This window comes from Bidens hawaiensis, unplaced genomic scaffold, assembly GCF_021521415.1.
Source record: "Bidens hawaiensis isolate Kalapana, Puna unplaced genomic scaffold, B.hawaiensis_p1.1 tig00057636_1, whole genome shotgun sequence".
Lineage (NCBI taxonomy): Eukaryota > Viridiplantae > Streptophyta > Magnoliopsida > Asterales > Asteraceae > Bidens > Bidens hawaiensis.
In genome coordinates this window covers 414-12,612 of record NW_027500379.1, presented here as the reverse complement: position 1 = coordinate 12,612, position 12,199 = coordinate 414, and the positions used below count along the sequence as shown (strand labels likewise).

General features: G+C 34.6%; 1 pseudogene; it reads right to left on the bottom strand.

The window, feature by feature from the left end:
- Positions 1 to 7,771: 7,771 nt before the first annotated feature.
- On the bottom strand, positions 7,772 to 8,476 carry LOC143601925 (protein LATERAL ORGAN BOUNDARIES pseudogene; annotated as a pseudogene).
- Between the last annotated feature and the right edge of the window lie 3,723 nt (positions 8,477 to 12,199).

Here is a 12,199-nt window from a genome sequence, read left to right as displayed (position 1 = left end):
GCTCATACTACTCGTATATGTGGCAGATTTTTTTCAGTATTCGTTGACCAGTTAATATGAGAAGGCCTATACAAGTGGAGGCCTATACGAGTTGTATAAGCTATACGAGACAATTTGAATTTTCATGAGTGGAAGCCATACGAGTTGTATGGACTATACGAGATGAATTTTAAATTCTTTTCTACCGACATTAGTAGCATTTATTTGTAATAGATAAAATTGATTTTTTTTCAAACGCAAATACGAGTACTATTGGCTACATGACTTAAATTATTAAACACTATAAATTCTCACTATACAAAACACTTATGTTACAACTTTTCTAAAATAAATATTTTATTGGATTTTTCTTATGATTAACTGAGAAATCAATTATTTCTCGTCTCATTGAACATATGGAATACCCTACAACATTCTAAGCTCGTTTAAAGCTTATTTTTTCACAACTGAATATTAATTATTTAGTTTTTAATTAATTTTTTATGAAAAATAAATACTAGTTATTAAAAAAGAATAAACTCTTAGATTTTCAGTCTGTTTCTCTCTCTCTTTTTAATTTACACCATTATGTCATGTAATATAATTAACAGTGGAATCTTGTTTCGTGTTAAATAATTTTCAAAATATTATATTGTGTCAAATAATTTTCATCATGCGAACCCGTAAGAATCTCGGTACGTATGAAATTATTACCCTATCTGTACAAGTCATATAACCTATACTAATCGTATAAAACTAGTCATACACATGCTCTTTTAGATTATATTACTCGTATAAGTATTTAGTCAGGTCAAACACCGTTTGAGAAGCTGGTATGTATGATCTGAAAAGGGTGTATAAAGATTAAAAATAACTCGTATAGGCTATACTAGTCGTCTAGTGGGTGTATGGACAGTATACGAGTAGTATAGGCTATACTACTCGTATAAATATCAACATCGTCTCGTATAAGTCATACGACTCGTTTAAGAATTTGGTCAAACACCTTTTACAAAAAGCTGGTGGGTGTCAGAGTACGGAAGTCTATACGACTCGTATAAGTTATACGAGTCGTATGAAGGGTGTCTGAAGTTTGAAGGTGGGTGTCTTATTAGCAAGACCCAAAAAAAAGACTTAACAAATAAAATAATAAAATGAACAGAATTCTTTTTGGAAATTTATGATACACACTTAACGATGGTGAAGGAGGCACCCGACCTTTTCTCGCGGCTTACTTGTCTTCTCTATAAATAGCTGTCAAAAAAAATAGATAAATAAATTGTAGAAAGGTCAAACATGGTATTAAAAAGAGAGGTTAGGTTATAATAGAAAGTATAGTTTTTGTAGGAATGATAGGAAGTAATCTTGTTCATTGATTTTGAACATTGAGGGTTGAGATTAGTTTAGGTGGAAATTATGTGTGAAAATAAGAGGAAGGGCATAAAAGAAATAATACATTTGTTGACTTTCTCTCTCCACATGCAAGGCACATGCCAAATTCCCCCATCATTTTAAAACGTCCATAACTTTTTTTACGACGTTTTTATTGAAAAACAAATTCATCATAATAACGAGTGTCTTTTTATCTTTTATATGAGTACCATATTGTTATATAAAAATTAAAAAAAGATTAGTGGGTTTTTTACGTATTGTGTTTTACCAAAATTGTGTTTTACAAAATTGTGTTATACAATTGTATTTATTGTTGTGTTTTTTTTCTCATAGTGTTTTTTTCAATTGTGTTTTTTACATTGTGCTATACAATTGTGTTTTTTATTAAGTTTTTATCATTGTGTTTTTTTCAGTGTTTTTTTCTATTGTGTTTTTTACATTGTGTTTTTCATAGTGTTTTTCATTGTGTGTTTTTCGGCGGCCGTTTTCTGATAGCTCTTTTTCGGTGAATTTTCCAGCGAAATTTCTCGAGGTTTGTTTTCCGATGACTTTTCGACGACTTTTCCGGTGAAATTTTCCGGCGAAATTTTCATAGACTTTTTCGGCGAGGTGGCGGCGGTGGGTGACGGTTGTGGTGGCGTGGTGGTGGTTGTAGGAGATGAGTGATGATGTAATTGGGTTTTATGTAAGTGAGTTTTTGAAATTAATTTAAATGGGTTTTGAAATTAAAGTAAGTGAGTTTTGATATTAAAGTGTTAAGACTAAAATACCCTCCTTCCTAGCATTCTTAGGAAAATCAAACTTTTTATTTGAACCTAACCCATAAGAATCTTACTATATTATTAAAGCAATACAAGGTTTTCACATGCCATTCAACTATCATGTCCACATAGGCTTCCAGTTCATCAATTTTTCATTTATATAATTTCCACATGTTAGTTTGAACATTAATTTTAAACATTAACTCCTAAGTTGAGGAAAGTTTCAAAATAAATTGTTAAAATCACCATTTATTGAGTAATAAAGACAATTAATTGTTTTCATTATTTTTTTAAACTTTGAGACTTTGTTATTTTATTTTTTTTTGGATTTTTGGGAAATTATTTATGAGCGTTTGGACCGGATGTATGGATGTTTGGATTGAAATGGTGATTTAAATTACGAGTTTTGGATTATATTGTTGCTTTATATAACGCGCAGTTTAATAAAAATTATAATTATTTCTCATTGTTATATTGATATTTTTAGCATTTTTTATGTTGTGGACTTAAATGTTTTATATTTTTAATAAAAAATAGTTTTTATAACATACAGCTTATCTTATAGCATCTACATGTTTATGCTTAATAGCTTGCAATATATAACTTTATTAGATGATAAAGCTTCCATTAATTTTTTTTTCATGGTATAAATTAGAAATATGTGACATAACTTAAAATTATGTTTTAAATTGTTATTTTTTCTATTTTCTAATATTTTGGATTCTTTTAATTAAAACAACAATGTGATTATCTGACGTTTATAATTCATTAAAACGCATATAACACACGCGCACGCACGCATGCACGCACACACACACACACACATATATATAGGCAAAGTATAAAATGAAAACCCACTTGAGTTGTGAAATCCCGTGAAAACCCTATGTAACATCGTTTTTTTTTTGTTACATGTAATATATGTTGTAACATTTAATACAAAACATCGAAACATAAAAAAAATGTTTTGCTATTTTTTAACATTTTTTTACTAATTTTTATATATGTTTTCAGAAGAGAGAAAAAGTTATATTTGTATTTACATTTTTTATTCATTTTAATTATGGACCACAAGATTTAAACATTAATTAAAAACATGTAGTTGAGAATGAGTTTCTTGAGTTTTCACAACTCAAATGGGTTTTCATTTTATACTTAGCATATATATATATATATATATATGGGGAGGAATTTTTTGAGAACCATGTTGAGTTTTAAGAACTTAATAAACTCAATCATAGGCCACACATTTAATTAAATGCAATGGAATATGTGGTTGAGATTAAATCTGGGAAAAAAGTCAAAGTATGAGAGAGAATAAAGATATAAATGGTTACACTAACTTTTACGTCCGTTACACATGTGTAAAAGTCGACTCGGTGCGTAAAAATTATGTAATTTTTTTACGTGTATGTAACTTACATATATTACGCATGTGTAAAAAAAATTCGAAAAAAGAAAACCGTTACACTGAGTTCTTAAAACTCAAAGGGGTTCTCATTTGAAATCTCCCTTATATATATATATATATAGGCTAAATTTATTTTTACTAATTTTGCTATATATATATATATATAGCCTATAAGGTTAAATTTATTTATTTTTTTTTTTACAAAAAAAAAAAGTAAAAAACGATGTTGCATAGGGTTTTCGCGGGTTTTCACAACTCAAATGAGTTTTCATTTTTAACCTTACCCTATATATATATATATATATATATATAGGGGAGAGATATTTTGAGAACCATGTTGAGTTTTAAAAACTTAAGAACTCAATTCTAGGCCACATATTTAATTAAATAGATTGGAATATGTGGTTGAGATTAAATCTGGCAAAAAAGTCAAAGTAGGAGAGAGAATAAATATGTAAATGGTTACACTAACTTTTGCATCCGTTACACATGTGTAAAAATTCGACTTGGTGCGTAAAAAATTCTGTAATTTTTTTACGTGTATGTAACTTACATATATTACGCATGTGTAAAAAAAATCGTTACACTGAGTTCTTTCGAGTTCTTAAAACTCAAAGGGGTTCTTAATTGAAATCTCTCCTATATATTTATATATAGGGGAGATCCTATGCCACACATTTAATTAAATGAAATGGAATATGTGGTTGAGATTAAATCTGGCAAAAAAGTCAAAGTAGGAGAAAGAATAAAGATATAAGTGGTTACACTAACTTTTACGTCCGTTACACATGTGTAAAAAGTCGACTTGGTGCGTAAAAAATTATGTAATTTTTTTATGTGTATGTAACTTACATATATTACGATGTATAAAAAAAATTCGAAAAAAAAAACCGTTACACTAAGTTTTTTCGAGTTCTTAAAACTCAAAGGGGTTCTCATTTGAAATCTCATATATATATATATATATATATATATATATAAAGTTTTATATATTTCCGTCCGTGTGTAACAAGGGATCTAATCTATTAAAATTAATTAAAATGAAGTATAAGAGTTTACTTATTGTTAAAGGTGTAAAGCAATGGAGTGGAGTTTCGGTTATCAGGATAAGAAAAAACAAAAAAAAAACCATTACTAGTGACAAATATCATAGGTTTTTAGGTTGAATGTATAAAACAAATATAACTTATATATTTATATTCATGTTTAAAAAAATGGTTAGCACCCTCATCATCTATGTATGCACTTATCTAAAGCCCCTCAAACTTTAAAGGTTTAACCGATAAACTAGTTAGCGTGAATATTAACGGCTTGTTTGGATTGGCTTGTTTAATTAAACGAGTCATGCATGGTTTCACCAATTTAATAAATAAGTTATATTAGCCAACTAAGGTTAAATTTATTTTAGTTGTGTTTCAAATCGTATGAGTTGAGTATATAATTACACCCCTAAACAATTTGGTGATAGGCACTTATAGTTGGTAATTTGAACTTTGAATTGCATTGTGTGTTCTATCACATAAGCATAATTTCTCTTGTTCACTTGTAAATTTGTATGATCAATGTCAATGTAGTACATGATTTTTGTATGTTGTGAATCAGGGTGTTAGTTTTTGCTTTTTATTTTTTGTTGGTGTGGCTAGATATCAGGAGTGAAGTTGTGTCTTATTGGCATGTTGAAAGATTTCACATTGTCATGTTGAATATGTGAACTCAAACACGACCATAGCTCGCACACATTTAAACACTTGCCATGTCGGATTGACCATTACTTTCATGTTCATTTACAAGTGTGAGTGATACCTTGTGATCTAGTTATAACAAATGTCGGGTTTGTTTTGTCCTACGTACTATAATTAGCTTCCCTTAGGTTGCGACAATGCACATGTCAAATCCTTCACGGTACCCCTCAACTCTAGAATTTTTTTTTAGAAATGGGGTATATATGAGATTACTAATCACTTGGAGGACTGGCTTTGATTTTTAATCACACATAGGGTAGTAGTTTTTAATAGTGACGAATATAAGAAATTTAGTATATGTGTGTAAGAGAATGTAAGTGGGTTGTTAGATGAGAGAATCTTATTTGTATTTGATAGTGGCAAATAAGGTTAATTTCTTTTGATAGTGGCAAGTAAGATTAATTTCGTTTGATAGTGGTGAGTAAGAGTGAAGTCACGTGATCAGGTACCATTAACACTTAGTATTTGCGAATAACCTTAATATCTCTTGATATTGGCGAGTAAGAGGCTAGGCTCTGCTTGTATTCTACAAATTGTTTATATTTCATAAAATACTTTAAAATTTTACTTTTTAATATTGTTATACAAAAATAGAACCTAAATGTTAGACCACAAAATGGTTTTAGTTAGTGAAGGATTTTAAAGTTCATATGATACGTTGGATACTGTTCTTAATTATATATCTCTTTCATTTTAAAGACGCTAGTATGGTTGGTAACTTGATATACATTTATACTCGTGAGCGAAACTCTTAGGGACAAGGAACTGAGGAAGGGTTTTGTCTTGTGTTTTTAGGGTAAGAACTTCTAAATATATCTCATATAAATATAAATTTGCTTAATATAGCACATATATCCAAGAATACTTTTTAACCCACAAGTGGTTATATGTGATTTTTGTTATCTAAATCAAAGCAACTAAAAGAAATATTAATTTTTATTTAGAAAACAGAATATATGCGTAAGAACTTGATATTATCTTCTAATATTTCTATTTTTGTATAACAAAATATTAAAAATAAATAAAATTTTAAAGTATTTTTTAAAATATAAAAAATCTGTAGAATACAAGCAAAGCCTAGCCTTACTTGCCAATATCAAGAGATATTAAGGTTATTCGCCAATACTAAGTGCTGATGGTACCTGATCACGTGACCTCACTCTTACTTGCTACAATCAAACGAAATTAACCTTACTCGCCACTATCAAACGAAATTAACCTTACTCGCCACTATCAAAAGAAATTAACCTTATTCGTCACTATCAAATACAAATAAGATTCTCTTACCTGACAACCCTCTTACATTCTCTTACACCCATATACCAAATTTTTTATTCGCCACTATTAAAGACTACGAACCCTGTTTATGATTAAAAATCAAAGCCAGCCCCCAAGTGATTAGAAATCTCATATATACCCCATTTCTAAAAAAAATTCTCAACTCTAGCATGCATGTAGCAGTTTCCTCGCCAAAACATGAGAATATGAAACATCAACCTTATACCTCACATACCTTTTTTTGCTCAACAAATAATGATTTGCTCACTTAACATGTGTGATAATCTTTTAACTTCTTATCTAGAAACTCTCAGGAGATCATAAGCTTTATGGCATATATACAAAAACAAAAGATGACTTGATATAGTCTTGGGCGATGACTTGACATTGAATAATAATGAGTTTGGTTAAAAGAAAAACATGTCTGGTTTGAAAATCCATCTGTTGGGTTTGATATGATATAGGTTTAATGTTTAAAACTCATGGGGTACTTGGTTGCGATAGCCATGTTGATACATACATAACTTCATCATGGGCGAAACAAAACTAGATGATAGGTTGCTTGACCGATTTGTTGATAAAATAATCTCGAGTACGGGTTCGAACAACAATCTTTCGTAACAAGTTCTGTGTTCCCGAGTTCATTTATGAAAAGAAAGGGAAGGAAAAGAAAATTTTCTCTTATTATCTTTTCTTTTGGCATCACCTCTTTCATTTTAATTTTCATTTCTTCATAATCTTTCTAATTTGAAAAGATACAATTTTTCTTATTTTACTCTTTATTTTCTCTCCCCTCCCCTCCTTTTCTTTCCTTTAATAAAACTCGGGAACACCTTTTTTATATTTTCCTTTCCTTTCATTCCTTAAATGAAACACAGGAACACAACAAACTTTTTCCATCCCTCGTTTTCCTTTCTTTTCCTCCTTTAAATGAAACTCGGGAACACAGTAGCTAGAAATCCTAGAATGACTATATTCAAAGGAAAACATATCACAAAGACAATACTGTCACAACTATCTATCCACTATATGTGAGTATGTTAAGATGGCCACAATGAGATTTCGGCTTTGTGTGACAATAACCATGAACAATATATATAGAAGAAAGAAATTAGTAATAAATGATAGATATTAATGCAGTTTTCTGTTTTCTGAAACAAAGTAGCTAGTAAACCATAAATATCCAACAATAAAACAAAAGTCATAGTTCAAGGCTGTGATGGCTGATTTTGATGTTGGAGCGAGAGTTGGCGTTGTACGAGCTGCTGCAGATGAAGATCCTGTTCTTGTTGTGGATGCGGCTGCTGTTGTTGGGTCTGACCTGAAGATCCAGCACCATCAGAACATCTATTAAACCTCCACTGTTGATAATGTAATATTTGTTGTTGCTGATGGTGCTCCAAATTCTTTAGCATATCCTGCTCTTCAACCAACTGATGCTGCTGAGCTCGTAAAATTGTCGGTTACGCTGAGCGTCTTCAGAAGCTTCGGGTCGCTCCAACTCAGAACCTATAATATGCTGGTTCGGAAACTGTGGCATGAAGCCTGTATTCAAAACGGTATTCATGGCCGACGGTCCAATGAAGGCAGCCAATTCTTGTCTGGCAGATGTATCTCGACTGGATTCGCTTTAACTTATGTTGGAGAATGCATATAGAACCCACACAACCGTATACCGGGTCCTTTAGCCGGGCCTCAGCCTCGTATACAAGGGAAGTAACAGCTTCTGCTCTCGACTGCGGTGGGGGGAGATCGCTTAGTATTTTTGCAACATTGCTGGCTCCATAGACTCTGTGTATGCTTTCGAATCTTTGAGGCTGGTCGGGTGGGGAAGTACGGTGCAAACACGCATTCGTTGATGCATTTACGACGCAAAGTCTTACAAGAGCACATGGAGTTTTTGAAGAAGACATTTGCATAAAATTAAGTTGCTTATTCTCCAAGAATTTACAGTTTATTCTTTCATGAATTTTGAAAACTGAAATTCAAGAGGGATTATAAAAAAGGATCATTTGATCAATAAATGAATTATACAGAAACAGAACACAAAATAATAAATATATCATCAAATCCAACAAAAATCAGAAAAACAAACAACTGCTAAAAAAATTGAATCAAATTTATTCTTAATCTAGAAATCAATAACGAGAACTACTCACCTTATTTTGCGTTTTGATTTGCTTACGCCCCAAAAAATCTGTCCTCTTTATATAATAATAATAATAATAATAATAATAATAATAATAATAATAATAGTAATGGATAAGTTTTGTTTACATTTGAATTTGAAACTTAAAGATAAGGGTAGTTTATCTTGGTTAAGGTTTAAAATTGGTTATAAGATGATTTAAGAAGTAGCATAAAAGTAGTTAGAATTATTGTTAATTCATATTACAATTTATTAATGACATGATAATTATTGACTAGAGTTGCATGTCGGTATAGTTATAGTGATCGGATAAATATGTTGCTAGTATTTTATTTAGTTTTTTTAACCATAAACTAAAGAATCCTAAATACTATAATTACCTATACATTTGAAGAGTTTGAACATTCGACCTAGGTAGAAGCTAGGGAGACACCATACCATCATACCTAGGTAGAAGCTAGGGAGACACCATACCATCATACCAAAGTCCTTAGGTTGGATAATTAAGACAAAAGATATATATGACAGTTTATATTTTAAATAACAATCTTTACACTTTCATATAACAATCTTTACACTTTACAATTTCATTTGGTTTCTTCATCTTCATCAGTCTATTTGAAGAAATTGCAAGACTTTTGAGGAATCAATTACTGATCTTTAAGCCTATGTTGGAAAGGAAATCGTTTTCTGTTTAATGAGAAATTGTATTCTTGAAACATATACTGAATTGAACAAATCAACCGAATAGTTTGTGAAAAAGAACCATTGAAGAAACACTAACCGGACCCCGGGCAGATTACGGGTAACCTGGGGGTTAGATAGATGTTTCCCACGAGGGGTTAGACCGGCAAAGATGGTTCTTCTGATGACCTGCAAAACAGACACCGTGAGCTCGTCACTGAGAAGGGGGGGGGTTCCTCCTTGTGACCAACCTCCGGCGTGAGAATCAGACTAGATTGCTCTTTAAATATAAATGTATATTAAGAGATTGCTAGAGCAGATATCAGGTATAATATGTAATACGAGATAGTATATGATAAGATAAGATGAGATGATCATACCATTTGGTGTATTTATAGCCGAGGTAGGTTTCCAAGAGGTGTGGCCGGCTGAATAGTATTCCTGTTCTACCAACTGTGGCCTACGCACGTGCCCTGCTGGTAGTTGGTGGGTAGGCAGCGGCTGACAGTGACCAGGCTGCTGTGTACTATTCCTTTTCCACCAACTGCCGGCTATGCACGTGGTTATGACAGGAGTTGGTGAGTAGGCAGCGGCTAATAGTGACATACAGTACAAGAGCATGCTGCTCGCCATACTGTTGTCAATAAGTGTCGTATCTTTAGTCAGATCTTTTGCCCATACCTCGTCAGGTACAGTACAGAAGATCTTCCCGTATCGTACGGACTGGCTTAGTTGGGCGGGAGTATTCCCCCTCCAGCCTTTGTGCGGGATTGTTCCCGGCTTTGCTCATTCCTTCAGGTGACAACTGAATGAGAGCTAAGTGCCTTGTGCGTGTAGCCTTGCTGCGCGGGTGGCCTTCCCTGATGGCTTGTATCCGCAGCTGCGGGAACAGGCAGAGTACTTCACCATTGGGAGGCATTTCCTGCGGGGAACAGCTTGCGTACTGCGCGTAAGGACGTCACGTCTCTGAGCATGGTGGGTCCTGCGTATCCAGTTGGTTTCTGCGCAGACGTCTCTTTTGAAGGTGAGTCTTGCAGGTCCAACTGGGCTCTGCTGGGACCTACCTCTTCAAGTCACCCCAGTCCAATGTTCTTCTCATGAATATTTAATAAAGTGAGGTGAACTTTTGGACTTAAGCAAAGGGTTTTGAAAAGGGTTTTTTAAGGTTTTCATGGGGATTCTTCCCGCGGAAGTCCTTGTCACTTGCAGAAATTCCCGACTTTCCTGCTTGATCTTTGGGTATGATGCGGGTAGGTCTGTAACCTCCTCGCAAGTCAGGAGCGTTGAGTCCCACTTGTGTGGATTCTCCATGAGGTTTTGGTAGTTTTGAACATAGTGATCAATTATGTTAAAACCACCAATTCCATCCTGGAGCTTCAAACAATGTAGTTCTCGACGTTCCCGCTATGCGGGGATGATATTTCCGTTTCCGCAAGCATTGCCCAGAAGATCCTTCTTGGTTTCAATTCCCTGCAGAGCGCTAGGTATGTGAAGGGTTTTGCCTTGACACTGTACCCGCGCTCGTCTTACGGTTACTTTACTTCGAAGGTATTCCTGGCGTCAATTCCTGCGGGTGCTAGGTATGTGAAGGGTTTTGCCTTAACACTGTACCCGCACCCGTCTTATGGTTACTTGGTTGCCAAGGTATTCCTGGCGTCAATTCCCTGCGGGTGCTAGGTATGTGAAGGGTTTTGCCTTAACACTGTACCCGCACCCGTCTTATAGTTACTTGGTTGCCGAGGTATTCTTGGCTTCAATTCCTTGCAGGTGCTAAGTATGTGAAGGGTTTTGCCTTTACACTGTACCCGCACCTGTCTTACAGTTACTTGGTTGCCAAGGTAAGGGTATTTTCCCGTTTACTTTTGAATCTTTTTGAAATTTGAAATTCGAAGAGTTGGTGAAAGGATAAGAACAGTCCAAACCTCTGAAACGTCGTGCGACGGTTTCTTCTGACTGTGTCCAGGACGTGCAGGAAGTTATGGTGACGTGACAGTACACGGTCATTCCAGACGCTTTTTCAGGCGCGTGGGCGCGATTTTTTCGGGCGCGTGGCGCGAAATTAATGGTACGCGTCCTTTCAACAGCTGTTGCCAGCTTGCTTTTTGCCACTTGTCATAGTTTAATTGCACCTTCGATTTCTCTCTCTTCCGCATTAAATTCATCGCATTAATTGCGATTAGTATATAAAGGGGGGAGAGGGGTTCTTTGTATCCTCACTTTCACTTCTCTTCATCTTCAAAACGATTTCCGGCGAATACTCTCATTTTCAGTCGAGCATTCTCTTGAAATCGTTTTCTTCTTTCATCTGCAAGATGTCTTCTCACGATCTCGAAGCTACAGCCCAGGAGGCTGGGGTGTTCGCCGATGACAAGAGTACTGCTGGCGAGTGCCAGTGTGCTCTGCCTGTCGATCTGTATCAGTACATCGTCAGGAAGTTCATGCTCGAGTCTCTCGAGCCTGAGTTTCCTGAACCCCATCAGACGGTGTATGATGCCCCCAGAGGCAAGATCGGGGTATATGCTGCATTCTTTGTCTATGGGAATCTTAGGTTCCCGTTGACAAAGTTTGTGTACCGTGTCCTAGAGAGGCACGGTGTACACCTGACCGACGGTGCACCCGATGGCGATCGCGAAGATTCGCCACTTCGAGTGGGTGTGTCGGATTCTGGGCATTGAGCCCTATGTCGACCGCCTGATGACCTTCTACTCTTGGAGGTGCATCCAGGGGTGGTATACGCTGATAACCCGGATCAAGGGTTTGAAGATTTGCTCAACCGAGCGCAGTCTTCGTTCGTGGAAGCGGA